Source organism: Chlorocebus sabaeus, chromosome 19 (assembly GCF_047675955.1).
Source record: "Chlorocebus sabaeus isolate Y175 chromosome 19, mChlSab1.0.hap1, whole genome shotgun sequence".
NCBI classification, from domain to species: Eukaryota; Metazoa; Chordata; class Mammalia; order Primates; family Cercopithecidae; genus Chlorocebus; species Chlorocebus sabaeus.
The window spans coordinates 18439700-18457886 of record NC_132922.1 but is presented as its reverse complement, the minus strand read 5'-3'; the positions used below and the strand labels follow the sequence as shown (position 1 = coordinate 18457886).

The 18187-nt window shown below is 43.7% G+C and overlaps 1 long non-coding RNA gene across 1 annotated transcript; it reads right to left on the bottom strand.

The window, feature by feature from the left end:
* Positions 1-6702: 6702 nt before the first annotated feature.
* On the bottom strand, positions 6703-17391 carry LOC140709197 (uncharacterized). Its single transcript, XR_012089601.1, has 5 exons — positions 17214-17391; positions 14810-14880; positions 14319-14343; positions 9680-9766; positions 6703-7631 (listed from the first exon to the last, which is right to left on the bottom strand). It is a non-coding gene; the product is annotated as an uncharacterized lncRNA (long non-coding RNA).
* Positions 17392-18187: the final 796 nt, after the last annotated feature.

Here is an 18187-nt window from a genome sequence, read left to right as displayed (position 1 = left end):
CTGCCCAGTGAAACAACCAAACTTTTGGTTTGGATTAATCAGCACTCCTTGGGGTTATGCACAAGGGATGTAGGGCTGGACATTGAGTGTCATCTGTAATGAAAGGACTCTGTGGGACACTGCTGTCTCACAGGCATTTACTTGAACTTAGGGAAAAACCTCTTCTGCTGTATGCCAAGGGGAAGCTGGTAATCACCCTCTGAACTTCGAGGTCTTGTTATAGTGCATTCATGCTTCTGTACTCACTGGGCGTTTAAAGGGATTTTCCATGGATGGATTGCAGAGTGAATATTCACTCCGGCCTCACTGGTAAAGCTCCAGTCCTCTGGGAAAGCAGGGGAGAAGTTTGACCTTGAGCACATTTCCAACCTCCACTTCCCATCCCTACCACAGATTCTGAGATGAGGCTTCTTTCTCTTCAGTTCTCTAATTTTTGGGAAAGCCAAGAGTTACTTCCCACAGAAGATGGCATTACACTAGTTCCCGTCTTCTAAAGTTAGGCTTCATTTGTTGTCTAAGTTGGTCTTTACAACTTAGGTTCTAGTCTTTTTATTCACAGATTGCTAAGACTTATGCAGGAAGCTCTACGTGATAAAATGTGCGGATAGCACAGAAGTGTGTCCATGCTACAGATGACATTGTTATCTTTAGAGGATCCTCATTTTACATAATGAGATATAAAACTAAGTGGGCACCCTCTATCCAGTCTGGGGCACTTCATTAGACTCAGAACTCTTGAGTTTGATGCTGCCTATCATTTTGCTTTTCCTCGTGAGACCCCCCCCCCCCCCCGACCACCTAGGCATCTCCAGCACCTTCTTTATTAGAGACCCTCAATCAATATCAGGGTCTAGAAGCAAACATCAGAGAGGGTGAGATGGAGCTCCCCTGTGAAATGAAGACAACCTTGGTTCCTCCCTGAAATTTCTCTGCAACCTTCAAATCTACTTCTTCCTTAAGGTCACTACTCTGACTGCTAATGAATTGTTTAGACTTCTGCAGGTTTGGACTATTATACATAGAATAAATCAACATGCATTTCTTCATGCCTGGCTTTTTTGCTCACATTAATTTTGAAATTCATTCATGTTCTTAAATGTAACTGTAGTTCTTTCATTTCCTTGTTGCATACTAGTCACATAGTCAATGCCGTCAATATGTAGTCACATATTACAACGTATCCACTCTATTGTGGATTGACATAAGACTTTTTTTCTCCTTCAGGTTCCAGGTGCTTCAGGAGGCATAGCTCCCGAAGGTGCAGACATGGCCAAGTCCAAGAACCACACCAAGCACAACCAGTCACGAAAATGGCACAGGAATGCTATCAAGAAACTCCTCTCCCATTTAGACCCCTAGATCCTCTGGTGTGGTCTATGCTGGGGAGATCTGTGACCTGACTCCTCTGTTCTGAGGGATTCAGGGCCAGGTCTCCCAGTTCCAGTGCAGGACACTCTACACACCCCACAGGATAGCCCAAGGCCATCCACACAGCCACTCTGTTTCTGCCCTCCTCTGAGGAGCTCCAAGACAACAAGGTCACACTGGTGTGTCTCATCAGTGACTTCTCCTCAGGTGCTGTGATGGTGGCCCGGAAGGCAGATGGCACCCCCATCCCCCAGGGCATGAAGACCATCAAGCCCTCCAAATAGAACAACAGGAAGTACACAGCCAGCAGCTACCTGAGTCTGATACCTGACCAATGGAGGTCCCGCAGAAGCTACAGCTGCCAGGTCACGCATGAAGGGACCACTGTGGAGTTGACAGTGGTCCCTGCAGAATGCACTCAGGCCCCCGACCCTCACCCCATCCACAGGGACCTGGGAGCTGCAGGATCCCAGGGCAGGGGTCTCCTCTCTCATTCCAAGGCATCCAGCCCCTCTCCCTGCATCCCAGTAACCCTCAATAAATATTGTCAATTGGAAATCCTGTTCCATTTAATTATTTTTTATCTCATGTTCAATTTGCAACCTCCAGGAGAGGCTCTCATCTATCTGAGGCATCATCCAAAGAGGCCCTTCCTCACCTGGTCACTCCTTCCCTCCATACTCCACTGTAGCCTGGAGCCCCACACGGCATCTTGCTCAGGCCAGGCAGATCTTATGCCCTCCCTGATTCTGATGACAATGACCCACTGTTCCTCTTCTGGTGGCCCCAGGATCCTCCTGAGAGAACCCGGTAGGCCTGGACTTTCTGTTCTCTGTTCACAATCTGTCCTGGGCGCAACTTTCTCCTGCTTCGTATCTAAAGTTGCCCATTAACCCTGAGTGTACTGGTTCCTTAAAGTGGGAAGCGGGATTTAGAGATCACACTTGGGCTGCTTTTGGGTCAGACACTCAAAATGGACACGAGACCCTGCGAGGGTGACAGGGTCTTGCTTCCAACTTCTCCCTGGAGGTTGAGGCTGGAATTTCTTACTAGCACCTGGCGAGACCCATCCCAAACTAACACACCAGAGAGGATGGAAGGGAGACCCCTGGAATTGTGGCTGTGTGGTCAGATTGGACTTTCCCATGGCTGCTGACTCTGGGCCAAGCTGTCCCTTCTCTGGGGCACTGGGGACACCTGAGGATGCCTCCCTGCTCTTACTTTGAGGTCACACCAAGAGATCAGGGTTACAACAACCCTATAATGTAGAGAATCCCTGTCCCTTTCCACGCCACTTCCCTCCTTAGGGAAGCAAACGCCCTCCCAGGAGCCCATTCCCATTCCTGGGCCACAGTCAAAGGGAAAACCTGATCCAGACACGAACTTCCCTGGGCCTCTGCATTTCCAGATGTCCTGTCATTGCGTGTGTGAGGCTGACTGTCTCATCTCAGCTTGAGAAGGGCAGGCAGGGGTGTGGACACCTTGCTGAGCAAATGCCTGCCGGAGTCAGTGGTTCAACTTTCCTGCATCACAACTGCTGCTGGGGGCTGGGGAGGGGGGCATAGGGGGTCCTAGGGAGTAGTTTTTATATGAGCCTGTGTCACAGTGTTTGATGTTCAGCAGACGGACCAAGCTGACTGTCCTAGGCGAGTCCCTTCTTCCCCTTCCTTCCCTGCTCTTGTCAAGTTTTTTTTTTTTTTTTTTTTTTTTTTGCTGGTTTTGATCTTTTTCTGTGACTTCTCACAGTCTGTGGCCTGGGTTTCCTTCTGGACCTTGGTTCTGAGAGGCTGACCTCTCCTCTCCCTATTTAGACCTCTGTATGCCTCAGCTGGTCACTGTGACCCCTTCACCTCTGACCCCAGAGGCAGGGCATTCAAATGGTGACCTCTTGAGACTCTTTTGTCTGTCTGCCAGGTGTATGTGGGTCCTCCAGACTCGCTCTGTTCTGTGTTCCTCTGTCTGGGCTCTTGACAGACCAGCTTTGCCTGTGGGGTGAATTGGGGCCTCATGTCATAGAAAAGAAAGTGATATTAAATCCAGTAACAGGTTAAAAAAAATCCACTACCAGGTAAAAAAAATTCACTACCAGGTAAAAAAAAATTGGTTCTTAACATCATTAGTCATCTCAAGACTGCAAATAAAAATCACAATCAGATACCACATACTGTAATTAGAATATAACCAAAAAAGAAACTACCATTTCATCTAGAAATTCCAATAGTGAGTATATGCTTAATGAAAATGAAATCAGTATATTGAAGAAACTACCATTTTATCTAGAAATTTCAATAGTGAGTACACACTTCATGAAAATGAAATCAGTATACTGAAGCAATAGTTGCCTTCCCAGGTTTAGGGAAGCACTACTCCCAATAGCCAAGGTATGAAATCAACCTAACCTGTCCATCAACTGACAGAACAATGAAGGAACTTCAGCACACAGACACAATGAAAGATGCCTCATCCTTAAAAATTCATGGCTTGATGTCATTTACAGCAACCCGGGATGATACTGGAAGTCATAAACTGAGTCAGCTAGGCAGAGAAAGACAAACACTGTATCATCTAAATCATGTGGAAGCTAAAGCAAAGTAACTAATTGAAAGTGAAGGTACAATAGTGGTTAGCAGAGGCAGCAGGGAGGAGAGGGAAGGGGTAGTCATTGGTAGTGGGTGCAGAGCTGCGGTTCCAGAGAAGGGATGAATTCTGCTGAGGCACTCCACAGCAGGGTGACTGGTGGTACCAATATGGCAGCCTCTTTTTCAGTAGAGCTAGAAAGAAGGACAATGAAGGTTTACAACACATAGAAATAAAAACTAGATATGGGAACAGATGTGAGGAACACCCTGATTTCATCATTCCTCAGTGTATACAAATAGGAAAAAATCCCACTGCACCCCCTAATTTTGGACATGTATTACAAAACAATTTTTTTTTTTTTTTGAGACGGAGTCTCGCTCTGTCACCTAGGCTGGAGTGCAGTGGCGTGATCTCCACTTACTGCAAGCTCCGCCTCCCAGGTTCACGCCATTCTCCTGCCTCAGTCTCCCGAGTAGCTGGGACTACAGGCGCCCGCCACCGCGCCCGGCTAATTTTTGTATTTTTAGTAGAGAGGGGGTTTCACCGTGTTAGCCAGGATGGTCTCGATCTCCTGACCTCATGATCCGCCCGTCTCGGCCTCCCAAAGTGCTGGGATTACGTGAGCCACCACGCCCGGCCTGCACAAAACAAATTTTAAAACTATAAATAAGCAATATTTTAGAAAGAAAAAAGAAAAGAAAAAGAAAAAAGAGCAACACGCCACAACACCACGACAGAACAAACCCAAATCATGTAAATGGAAGGGAACACAAATGAAAATGGAAAGTAATGAAAGAGCTCTTCCTGCTGAGCCCTCCGTGAGGTACGGTGGCAGGGGAGTGGCCAAGGGGCACGAAGCTGGATGATATGTCAAGCTGGCTGCCCCAGACATGACTCCCTGTGACCCCAGATACCTCTCCTGGGAATGCTAATCAAGGTCTCCTGAGAAGAAGGCTTCCTTCCCACCGCTGTTGGGATATGGCCCAAGCCTTCAGCGCAGCACCAGGTGTGGACAGGGATCAAGAGCACAAATTGGCTCCCCTGACTTGAGTCTCCAGAAGCCTCAGGTGCCTTCCCAGGGGCCTCAAACTTGTAGGGTTCACATGAAGCTCCCTGCCTCGGTCTTCCCAGCCCACATCAACCCTCACCTGCTGACATCTCCTCCTAAGGGAGCCTCCCCGCCACTCATCTCGTGGAACTCGGCTCTGGAGATTACAGCAGCCCACAGTGGCCCCAGGGCTGTCACTGTGGGACTGTTAAATGCCACTTACCCCTGAGCTGAGACAGCAGGAGAGCAGAAGCTTCCTTCCCAGCAACGGATGATCTGGTCCCCACAGCTCATCCAGAGGGGGACGCCCTTGCCAGTGTGGGCACTGGGGCTGCTCTGTACAGCTCCCCTGCCCACATTGCTCGCACATGGAGCCTGGAGTCCCCAGCTGAGCACACAAGCGGATGCAGGGTACTCTTCCCAGCCTGTGCAGCAGGCACCAGGGCTCTGGGCAGTACTGTCCAGTCTGACTCTGTCACTCAGCCCAGGTGAGTCAGGGGCAGAGGGAAACCCCCAGATTCTTCGGATCCTGCCTGCTTGGCCTTTGGAGCAAGGTAGGGTTGGGACCTGGGGGCCTCAGCCTCCAAGCGCTGACCACAGACCAACACCTCCCTACCCTAAGAGCGTCTTCTCTCTTCTCTTAGCACCAGAGTCACTCCTTCCCGAATGGCATTGGTGGGGGCCCCTCCTTGGTGCAGAGCTCGCTCAGGCCATCTCCCACAGCCTCTCTCAGGGTTGCCAGATGTGGTCCCCATCCTGGCCCTTGAGAGGGCCCACTGGGCAGTTGGGTGCAGACTGGAGTCCAAGGAATGAAATTTAGAGGAAATGCTCAGTGGTCCTGGCTACAGAAAATACTAAAAGTCTCCATAACTCTGGAGAAAAGGGACATTTAAATGAAGAGGTTATGGTCAGCCTGAGCAAAGAATTACACCTATAAATGGTGGTGGGCCCCTGTGATGTCCCCAACACTGGTAGCTTCTGCCCTGACACAATCTCTACTCCTCCACCTATCAGTACCTGACTGTCTCTCTGCTGAAATACGGAGGACACATTCACCCTGGCCAAGTCATGTTTGGAACCCTCTTCCTCCTTCCTTGTCCATGTCTATTCCCTAATTCACCATTAAACAGCAATCAATCCCCGCAAGTCTTACTGTAATCTATAAAACCTATATTAGTGATCATATCAGCCTTTTGACTTAAAGGATAATACGTTTTGTAGAAATTTTTTCAGAATGCTCTGGACAATTAATTTTCTCTAGGCCAGATCACACGGCCTCCTCCATGAGAACTGGCGGCTTCACCTGTCAACCACATACCCAATGCCTTACATTATTGACCTTTGTATTTGCTGCTCTTATTCTCTACAATCAGTCGGTTATGACAAACAGCTTTCAAATACCTTTCTCTTGGCTCCAAAATTTACCATAGCTTTGCTTAAGGTCTCACCTCCCATGTAGGATGGAAAACATTCTTTCATCTAAGGCCCCCCACCTCCTCCTGGCCTTGGAGCCTCCTAATGTCCAGTACCGGCACTTCTGTCATCACATCGTCAGTTGCAGAGATATTCTATCTGCTGGCAGAACTGGGTACAATTAATTTGTTTACAAACATGGAAAATAACAAAAGCCTGAAATCATGCTCTATATACTGAATTGGAGTAGTAACTTGTGGAAGCAGAAACATATTTAATATTGACCACTTGCATTGTCTTAATTATTATTTATTTGTTCATGCATCAAGTTGGTAGAAAGGGGGTCATGGTGTCTGCCTTCAGAGACCCTCTACTCTAAATGAAGAAAAGTCCAATGAAGCAAACATGTGACATAAAGTAAAATAAGAATTGCTACTGGGAATAAGAGTCACATATTGCCACAAAGCATACCTATGAGAATTTGAAGTAGGGAAGATTTCTCATGAAAAGTTTTGATTTTGGAGGAAGGAACAGAATTAAACTAAAGTCAAGAGATATTTGGGTCTTGGAAATAGAGGAGAGGCATGGGGTTGGCTTCTGTCCATTTGCTGAGCAACTTTTTTCCTTTTCACAGTGGATATGACCTCGGATGCCAACACAGCCAACAACTTCCTCCTCATTTCCGACGACCTCAGGAGCGTCTGAAGTGGGTGCATCAGACAGAATCGGCAAGACCTTGCCAAGAGATTTGACTTGTCCATTTGTGTCCTGGGCTCCTCTCGCTTTACCTGTGGCCGCCACTACTGGGAGGTGGACGTGGGAACAAGCACAGAATGGGACCTGGGAGTCTGCAGAGAATCTGTTCACCGCAAAGGGAGGGTCCAGCTGACCACAGAGCGTGGATTCTGGACTGTGAGTTTGAGGGCTGGAGGCCGCCTCTCTGCCAGCACGGTGCCGTCGACTTTCCTCTTTGTAGACCGCAAGTTACAGCGAGTGGAGATTTTTCTTGAAATAGGCATGCAGAACGTTTCCTTTTTTGATGCGAAAGGTGGTTCCCATGTCTATACATTCAGGAGAGTCTCTGCTGAGGAGCTACTGCGCCTGTTTTTGACTCCTTCAATTCCACCTAATGGTGATCAGGGTGTCTTGAGTAGCTGTCCTGTGATGAACTCAGGCACGACTGATACTCCGGTCCCTCCTGGGGAGGCCAGATAGGCCCCCACTGCAAAGAAAACAGGGTCAGAAAATTACTTGGGTGGGTAGACTTAGGAACTTTCTACTTGGTAAAAGCATTATACAAAGTCATAGGAAAAAAATATGGGACATTTCTATAATCTGTATTTAATCTAATTTGGTTAGATTATTGAATTCTAAGTATTATTGCCACCAGCCAACTCATTGAGTCTTATGTTCACATCTTGTTTCCTATAGAAACGCCCTGTATTCTGGGATCAATTTCCAAATGGTTTTTTATTTCTGTAAGTTCAAATTAATGTTTAAGTTAAAGAAGTTATGAGGCAAATAAACATTTGGATATCACCTAATGGATCATGTGATTTTCCAAATGATAGGAGTGCACTAGATTTCATTCACAGTAAAAGCATGAGTGTGTGTGTGTGTGTGTGTGGGCGTGTGTGTATTTGAACAGAGAGCTGGATAAACGCCTATGTCCTATCCAGAACTGAAAAGACAAGTTGTCGCCATCATTGCTCAGTGTAGGTAGCATTTTCCTGGATGTGCGTTCATCTACATTAACAATGATAATTGCCCCCAATTAGTTATTGTAATTATTAATTGTAATTGTTAAAATTAATATCTGTGCAGGCTAACAAAGCAAAAAAAGATAACACACATTACTAATATCAGAAATAAAAGAGGGGCCATGTCTACCAAACTGTTGATCATTAAATGGATAATCAGGGACTGTTATGAATGACTCTATTCCCACAGTTTGATAACCTAGGTGAAATGTATCAATTCCTTGAGAGACATAATCTTCCCAAGGTCACACTAGGAACATACACAATCTGAACAGCCTCTGCCTATTAAGTGAATTAACATTAAGAACATTCCAAAAAAGACAACACCGGAACCAAATGATTTCTCTTATGAAATCCACCAAATTCTTATGAATCCCAACATATTTTCACAATACAATCCAAAAATTGTGCTCTTGGGTATGTACTCAGTTGAGATGAAAAGTTACGTGCACACAAAACCTGCACAGGAATGTTTACAGCAGCTTTATCTCTAACCACCCAAACTAGAAGCAAGATGTTCAAGAGGTGAATGAAAAAACAACCATCTATAAAACACAATACTATTCTGTGATTTAAAGTTCTCCATCAAGGCATAGAAAAGACAACGGCATGTATCAGAAAGACTGTGAGGGCATGGCTTCACGTAGATGAGACCATATAGAAAGGCAACAGAGCAGGGTGACTAAGTATATTGATTAGTGAAATAAGTTCAGCTGAAAAAGCTACATAATATTAGGTTAGTGCAAAAGTAATTGTGGTTTTTGCCATTTAAAGAATGGAAAAACCGCAATTACTTTTGCGCCAACCTAATATGTGACTCCAACTATATGACATTCTGGAAAAGGCAAAACAAAGGGGATGGTAAAAATACCAATAGTTGGCAAGGTTTCTGGAGACGAGGACAGATTCATAAGTAAAGAAGAGGGAATTTTTGGAGCCGTGACAGTATTCTTTATGAGATCAAACTGGTAACAACATAGTAAATATTTCAAAATTCATAGAAATGTGTAACAGGAAAAAACACTGAATGGTAGACTTTAGATACTAAAGTATCAATATTTGCCCATTAATTTTAGCAAATGTAACACAGTAATGTAAGATGGGAATATTAAGTGGAATTATAAGGTAGGGTGAGAGAATGGAATGATACGGGAACTTTGTGTATTACATGCTCGATTTTTATGTCAATCTAAAACTCTCTTGGTTAAAGAAACATAAAATTATAGCTCCACTGTTTTAGGGAGATCTCTTCACAATAATGTTCAACAATTGAGTAATGTCTAGACATTAGCTTGAAAGATTGTCTTACTATTAAATGTGAACCAAAATTGACTTTTAAATATATATTTAATTTTGTGATTTCAGCAATACTTCTTGACTAGGCAAGTAAAAATTTTGCCACATTTGAACATATGGCTTAACCTCCTCTGTAGCTTCTTCTAACATATGGGACACTGAATATAACCCACAATTGTTATTCTTAAATCAACTTAATAAATTTCCACGGTACCTTCATGTAGGTGCATCCGGTGGTTTGCCCAGAGTCCAGGTTGCGTCATGTGCCTCTTGGTGTAGACGCTGTGTCTTCTTACAATCTCTATCAGAGAAGATCTCGGTTAATCTTTTTGCAATGCAGAGAGCCACTGATATGTTACTGACAGAAAGACCAGAGGGAGAACTGTGATCATTGGTTCTGAGTTCTAACTTCTGATCCCATTGTTTACTGGCTTCCAAACAGGGTCATGTGAATCAAAGTTGGGTCTCAGGAAGATCATGGAGTTCAGTGAGCACTTTATACGTGGATTAGAAAGACTGTGTGGGCGATGCCTTCACATAGATGAGGCGATACAGAAAGGCAGAGGGCTAGTGTAGTGGGAGCCTGGACCCCAGTCCACTAGAGACACGTGGACCTGGGAAGGTCACGCAATCCCTCGATCCTCAGATCTCTGCACTGTCATGTTAAAACGTTCATAGGGCCTACTTATTAATATCACAGTGTGGGGCTAGAAAAATCACTACATGCAGGCGAATATTAAGAAAGAGAATCAGAACTTCAGTAGTGATATGTAAGGGTTTACTAAATGCCAGAAGGAATAAGCTGGACACTTAGTAGTGGCTGAACACGGAGAGGCTGTTTGGGTGGCTCCAGGCCAGTGGAGGATGGGCCCCTGTTCATCTTTTACGTGGTGTGATGCCTTACAGCTTCTGGAGGACATCTGCTATTATCTCCGGGAATCCCCACATCAGCCCGGCAGGGTGGGCAGAGGAGGGGCCGCCGCTCAGATTTTCCAGTGGGGGGCACTGAGTATCACTTAGAGATGGTGAGTGATTTGCAGAATCCCATTCCAATGAGTGAAGGATCGGGGCGGGGGGGGAAATGAATTTGCTTCCCCAGAGACAGAGATTCCTGAACAACTGAGACCTCTGTATCATGCCCTGGACCACTGATCAGAGGGACCCCTTCACTCTCTTTCTCCAATCCTTTTATTCCAAGGTGTGTGGAAAGACAGAGTTTGTGCTCAGGAAGAGTTGCCTGAGATGAAGACAGGTCCCTAATTATAAAACATTGTTTTCCTCTGCCTTTCAAATCGTCCACCCCAAATATGACACAGTTGTTTTTAAAGGATGTCATCTGTGGGACCTTTGGAAGCACAAATGCGCGGCCTTCCTCCCCCACTCCCTTCACCCTGTCAGCTGTCTCTCAGTAACTGTTTCCTCCAGTGACCACAGTGAGGGGCCAGTGTCTGCCTGTCTCCAAGACTGCTCAGGCCTTATGCAAGACATCTATCACAAGCTGCTTCTGCGGGTAACAACTTCTCTCCTACTTATCAAACCTCAATAAGTACCTAACGCGAATTAACTGAAAACGTGGCCATCTGGGCTGGTGCTTTGGTGGTTTAATGAATGTAGTCTGCCACTCCCACTTTCTCCTTGACTGCCGATCTGAGCCACCTGGAACAAGATGTGGCTAAGAATGGGCAGCACGTGCACCAGCATGGCATGTGCCCCTTATCAGCTCATTCTTTCCTCATCAAAGATCACTTTCTATTTTACAAACTCCACATTCATTCCTTGACCTTGCTGTGGCAGAGGACAGTCCTATCTCCTCTCAGAAAGACCCCTCTGGTGGGGCGCGGTGGCTCATGCCTGTAATCCCAGCACTTTGGGAGGCCAAGGTGGGCGGATCACGAGGTCAGGAGATCAAGACCATCCTGGTTAACATGGTGATACCCTGTCTGTACTAAAAATACAAAACATTAGCCGGGCGTGGTGGTGGGCGCCTGTAGTCCCAGCTACCCGGGAGGCTGAGGCAGGAGAATGGCGTAAACCTGGGAGGCGGAGCTTGCAGTGAGCCGAGATCCGGCCACTGCACTCCAGCCTGGGCGACAGAGCGAGACTCTGTCTCAAAAAAAAAAAAAAAGGCCCCTCCAGAGCCATAGCCTGGAAACTCTGCCCCAGGACTCTCATTCAGGTTCACTCTGATCCCCCTTTCCCTCTGTCTCCAGATGTCCCTTCCATTAACCCAGTGGCTCTGCCTCTTCTCCCAATCCTTCACTAGTCAAAATGCCATTGATTCTCTCTCGTGAGCCCTATGAAAGTCCTCTCATAAAATACCACTGTTCGTCCTATTGTTTTTTTAAGTCCGACTCTAGATCACTAACATTTGTTTTCAGATTTTGGGTTCTACATTCAGAGGAATGTTTCTGTCCTTCCCCTTTCCAGTCAAGTCTATTATTGCAGGAGTGGAATCAAGATTCTCCTAAAACGATAAACCACTACGGCTGTGTTTGCTCTGTGTACTCTCTGGAAGTGTGTGCCCAGGACTGCCAGTCTTTATTTTATTATTTGGTAGAAGTAAAAGTAAGTCACACGGTCCTGATATTTACATTTTGAGTTTAAAAAAATTTTTTAAATTGTTTTCATCAAAACTCACTTTAGATATTAATATGTTCATCTTGGTATTTTCTTCTAAATGCTATAAACCTGTGTTTCCCATTATTTATTTCTCTTAGTGATCTGTATCCTTCTGTGAACCTCTGCTTGCTCTCAGAGGGATCCTAAATACAGAAATGGAGATTTACATTCCAGTTTGGAGAGATCTCATTTTCCGTTCTCAGAGCCTCCTATGTGCCTTAGCGACCACCGTGTCCCTGCTTTAACCCTATGTAATAGAGACAAATAAGATCTTTATTCTCAGAAAGGTCAATAGTCTTCAGAGGAACCCCACATTCTTACACAACTCTGTCATCCAGGTCTCAGGCAAAGCCCTCATAACTTGGCAGAATTTAAGTTGTCACAACTTTACAGGCTTCTATTTGTTATCACAAAGATGTGCCCACTTTTAGTAGAGATTTTAGCAGCAGTGGCCTAGTTATTAACAAAAAATAGAAAGTACTAGAAGAAAGCACATAAAGAACACACTGTGTAAAATTTGACCTAAAAATGACCAATTTTACAGGGACACACAGAGCAGAACAACATACACGGGGCCTATCAGATGGGGGAGGGCGGGAGGAGGGAGGATCAGGAAGAATAACTAATGGGTACTAGGCTTAATACCCAGGTGACAAAATAATCTGTACAACAAACTCCGTGATGCAAGTTGGCCTATGTAACAAACCTGCACATGTACCCCTGAACTTAACAGTTAAAAAAACTGGTGGGACAAAATGAGACACCATTTCACACATCAGAATGGCCATTATTAAAAAGTCAAAAAATAGCAGATACTGGCAAAGTTGCAGAGAAAAGGGAGCACTTACATACTGTTAGAGACAGTGTAAATTGGTTCAGCCATTGTGGAAAGGAGTATGGTGATTCCTCAAAGAGCTAAAAACAGAAATATCATTCAATCCAACAATCCCGTTACTGGGTATATACCCAAAGAAATGTAAATCATTCTACCCTAAAGACATCCACACATATGTCCACAGCAGCACTATTCACAATAGCAAAGATCCACATGCCCACCAATTACATATTGGATAAAGAAACTGTGGTACATATACACCATGGAATACTATGCAGCCATAAAAGAGAATGAGATCATGTCCTTTGCAGGAACATGGATGAAACTGGAGGCCATCATACTTAGTAAACTAATAAAGGTACAGAAAACCAAATACTGCATGTTCTCACTTGTAAGCGGGAGCTAAGTGATGAGGACACGTGGACACAAAGAGAGGAACAACAGACTTGGGTCTACTTGAGAGTGGAGGAAGGGTGGGAGGAGAGGATCAGAAAAACAGATCCATCGTATACTAGGCCTAGTACCTGGATGATGAAATAATCTGAACAACAAACCCCTGTGACACAAGTTGACCTGTATAACAAGCCTGCACATGTACCCCTGGACTTAAAATAAAAGTTAAAAAATAAATGACCCATCTCATTCACTAACCTCACCACAGTCTTATGGATTCAATTAGCCTGTTCAATTCTTTGTTGTGTTTACTCCATCAACTTCCCGTGTAACCGTACTCCACAAGGCATATAACAGAACCACTGAACAGAGGAGGCAAATCGGGTCTTTTATCCTCACCTTCAATTGTCTTACAAAACTCATGGCTGAGTTTAGAGCATAAGTCACAACTTTAGTCGTAAGTCTTATGACTTCCCAAATGAATGCTTTCACTGCAGCTACAGCACATACCATTTGTCGAGTAGCACTTCTCATGTGCTTTTAAGCAACTCTTTATTGAGAGACAAGATTCAATATTAGGGAAATATTCTATGGTATTATATCATTAATTTTATGTTACGGAGACAATAGATTTTTGAAAATGTATGAATAATGAAGTCCAGTCTCACTTTCATTGAATGTGCAGACCCCTTAAGCTTGCACCCACCTGTGTGTTGGACACACATTCACAAAGACATCACAGACCTACACATAGACACCTTCTACCTCGGTGCACACAAATCCACACCACCTAAAGTGAATACGCCTGTTTCCAGGGATTGCACGTAGGTGACAAGAGTTTGTCACCTGCAAAACCAGTTTTAGTCCACCCCAAATTCTCATTCTTTCCAGGTGTCTTGGATCACAGAGATTCTCTAGACGAAAGTCAGCAATTAAGTTCCACATATCTTATACATACACTTTTTTTTTTTTTTTTACACCCGGTGAATGATTGCAGAATACACACCATTAATTGTGTTCTTTGGGGTCACCTGCAATTAGAAGAAAGAAAACACTCTGAGGATGAGATCGTACTGTGGGCTGTTTGCACAGGTCTTTCGTTCTCTTAGGGGCTCTTGGTAACCAAGATGGGAAAGAATGTTTAAGTCTAAAGTCCCAAAATCTAGAGTAGAGTTCATCTGTAGAAAGCACAACAGCTTCTGTTGAAAAATATCTCTGTCAAGACAATTTTGGGGTGGCAGTTACAAAATTCTTAATCTAAAGTGGAAAACTTGTTGCAGAAGAAAGTGTCCTCTAACATGCCGTGTGTGACCTAGCCCTGCCAGTTCAGGATTTCCTCTTGAACCAGGTGTCAGTGGGTGAGGTGCACCCCCTCCATCCCCAAGGAAACATTATCTAACACCTACAATGCACCTGATCATTTCTCCCTGATACCAATTGAAAAATGAAATAACCAAGAAAATAACACATATTTTAGGCAAAGACAGGCTACTTTACCTTGGTAATAGAGAAGGGGTTCTCACTTTGCCAGTCTTTGGAATCCGCCTTCTGTTGATCTTCTGGGGAACCTGAAAGGATGCAGCATGACTGTCAGTTCATTGGTGGTGACATGAACCAAGGGCCAGAACTTATGGATGTGGTTGGTTAACCAGCATGAATCGAGTTTCTCCTGGGCCATCCTCTTCCATGGACCAGGGAAGGCAGAGAGATGGGCAGAAAGGAAATGAGAAATAGAACCTTCGTCTTTCCAGGTAATAGCAAATGAAAGCAACACGAAATAATCAGACTTCAAATGAGCAAATACTAAAATACATGCTAGCATTCAACCACAGAGTCCTGTCACTCCCTCAGCCCATTTTAAAGTCCAGCAGAACTGCCACTGACTCCTTGACATTGACCAACTCCCTTTCAGCCTCCACAGACCCCCATCCGCTGCTATAACATTTAACATCTGGGGTATAGGGTTCAGCCCCTGTTTATGTGTAAACTTTTATTGAGGAACTAAATTCAATATCAGGTACCAGGGTTAAATTATATGTATTCAATTCTTTGTTATAAATCAATTATTAGAAACTAGAAAATACTGAAATACATGTTAAAATATCCACTGTAAATCATATATTTTCCTTCTAGTCTTCCCTTCCTATCCCTTGTGTTTGCAATCATTGCGTGAGGGGGCCTGGTTTCAGCCAGGTCTAGATCACCTACAAGGTGAGGTCTAATTTCAGCCCAAGCTACCCACAGTGAAGGGAAGGCAGGGTGAGGAGATGACCCCACGTGAGCACCGAGGCTCTTTAACCCAGCTGTACAAGACTGTTGCCACAAGGGTGACACCTGAGGCTAATTGTGAAGCGGTATCTTGTATTCTGTGATTCTTGCGCCTTAGCCCCCTGAGTAGCTGGAATTACAGGTGCCCACCACCACACCCAGCTAATTTTGCATTTTTAGTAGAGACGGGATTTCTTCATGTTGGTCAGGCTGGTCTCGAACCCCTGACCTCAGGTGATCCACCTGCCTCGGCCTCCCAAAGGGCTGGGATTACAGGCATGAGCCACCGCACCCGGCCACCTTATTTATTCTTAACAAATGTTAAGTGCCGCTAACTTTCTATTGTTTCTGAGTCATGGAAGTAACAACCTCCTTGGAAAGAACTCCGAATAATAAGTCAGGAGAACTAAGTCACACAATCCATCAAAAACAGTATTAACAGTTTTTCAAAGCTACACTCTACACGCAAACGTCTACAATTATCATCTTATTATTTTTAAATGTATCTTTACGTATATGTATATGACCTATGTGTTTCCCGGTGTGAGTAAATCTGTATGTTCTTGGTTAGTAGTGTTTACCAATTCATTTCACTTCTCTATCTTTGTTGAAATATGAACTACTCTTTGGATGAGAAAAAATGATTATACTTGATTATATTTACCTTTGGAAAGGTAAGTAGGTTGGGTGATTGACTGTAATTGTTATCTCTATGATTTTGGATAAAATCCAATCATAAAAATAAAAGTGTGTTTTGTTTCACACACTAACACATAGACAATACACATTCTTACTTCTTTTCAAAAAGTGAATATGTGAATATAAATGACATATTCCAAATTTACTAAACTGAATACACATTTCATGAAAAAGGAGAGAGGAAGGACATATTAAAAACAGGCCAGGGCCCAGTGTGGTGGCTCACGCCTGTAATACCACCACTTTGGGAGACTGAGGTGGGTGGATTACCTGAGGTCAGGAGTTCAAGACCAGCCCGGCCAACATGGTGAAACCTCGTCTCTACAAAAATACAAAAATTAGCCAGGCATGATGGCGAGTGCCTGAAATCCCAGCTATTCACAGGAGGCTGAGGCAAGAGAATTGTTTGAACCCGGAAGGCGGAGGTTGTAGTGAGCCGAGATCATACCATTGCACTCTAGCCTGTGCGACAGGGCGAGACTCCATCTCTAAAACAAACAAACAAACAAACAAAAAACAACAAAAGACAAAGATAGATACGCTTTGTTGTGTTAAAAGCCTCAAAGACATCTGCATCATTCTAGCTTTGCTTCTAATTTTTAAAATTAATGATTTTAATAGGTTCTTAATTAGGTAAAAACTGCATTAAAACATACTTTGCCATATTTTTCCCAGAAAGATACCTAATTGGGCGGTTTGAGGGGTGCCAGATATAACAGGAAATAAGACATGTCTTTTAAATAAAGGAAAAGTTCAAAGGTATCCTGCTTGATACTAGACTCAAATATATAAATTGAGGAATAAAATATAACCAGAAAACACATGTATAACTGCATATGAAAAATACAGAGGAGAATTTTTAAATGAAATATATTTTTAAATATTAACTAGTACATTGGAGAGGACAGCATTCACCAGGCCAATGTCAACATACCTTTAATGCAGGAACTCAGGTTCCCCATAAGAAAGAACAGAATCTGTTAAAATGACAGCAAGCATGTTCAACCTGCTATGAGCTTTGAAAAACTCAGCACCGACAGTGGCAGTTAGGACCGAGCACAAGATATACCCAATCACATAACCATGGCGACAGGAGCATCATCAACATCTCAGGGTAAAGTCACAATGCGTATTGTGAGGTCCACTTTCTGCTTCACCAACAAGAGTGCTTTCATACGCACAGGAGTGTCATTAAAGATTAGATGTTTTACTTCAAAGAAAAAAAAAACTCAAGCTCATTAATTATTATTCTGTGCTTACTAAAATAAGTTTTAGGAGGAGAAATTGTGTGCCCCAAAATATACTCAATGGCAAGAATTTCAAACTGAGCAGGGGCAAAACCGATATGTTAGTTAGAACAACCAGAAGTTCCATTCTCGATTTGAAATTCCATTGCCAGATATTTCTACCATTCCTGAGTCATCTAGTATTTCTAGAACCAATAAGCAAACTGTTCAGAATTAAATTAAAGACAGCATAAATGGATATTCAGTTATAAAAGTCATATTTCTGTAAAAGGTGACATTTTTTAAAGTCACATTTTTGAAAAGTTGTAGTCCCCTAAAAAGTCATATTTCTACCATTCCTGAGTGATCTACTGTTTCTAGAACCAATAAACTGTTCAGAATTAGATAAAAGATAGTGTTAGTTGATACTCAGTTATAAAAATCATATTTCTCTACAATATAATTATCAAACTTAATTTTTCCACTTATCTCTATATATTACTATTCAATTATTTATCTCCCAAACCTTGTGAATTCACAGAGGAATTTTGTCTACCGTTGTGTATGCAAATGGCTGGCCATTCACTGAGTATTTAAAACAAAAAAATCACTATATTTTCACCAGCGCATCTTCTCGGGGGGGGGGGGGTGAACACTTTGGGTGAATACATATAATTTTTAA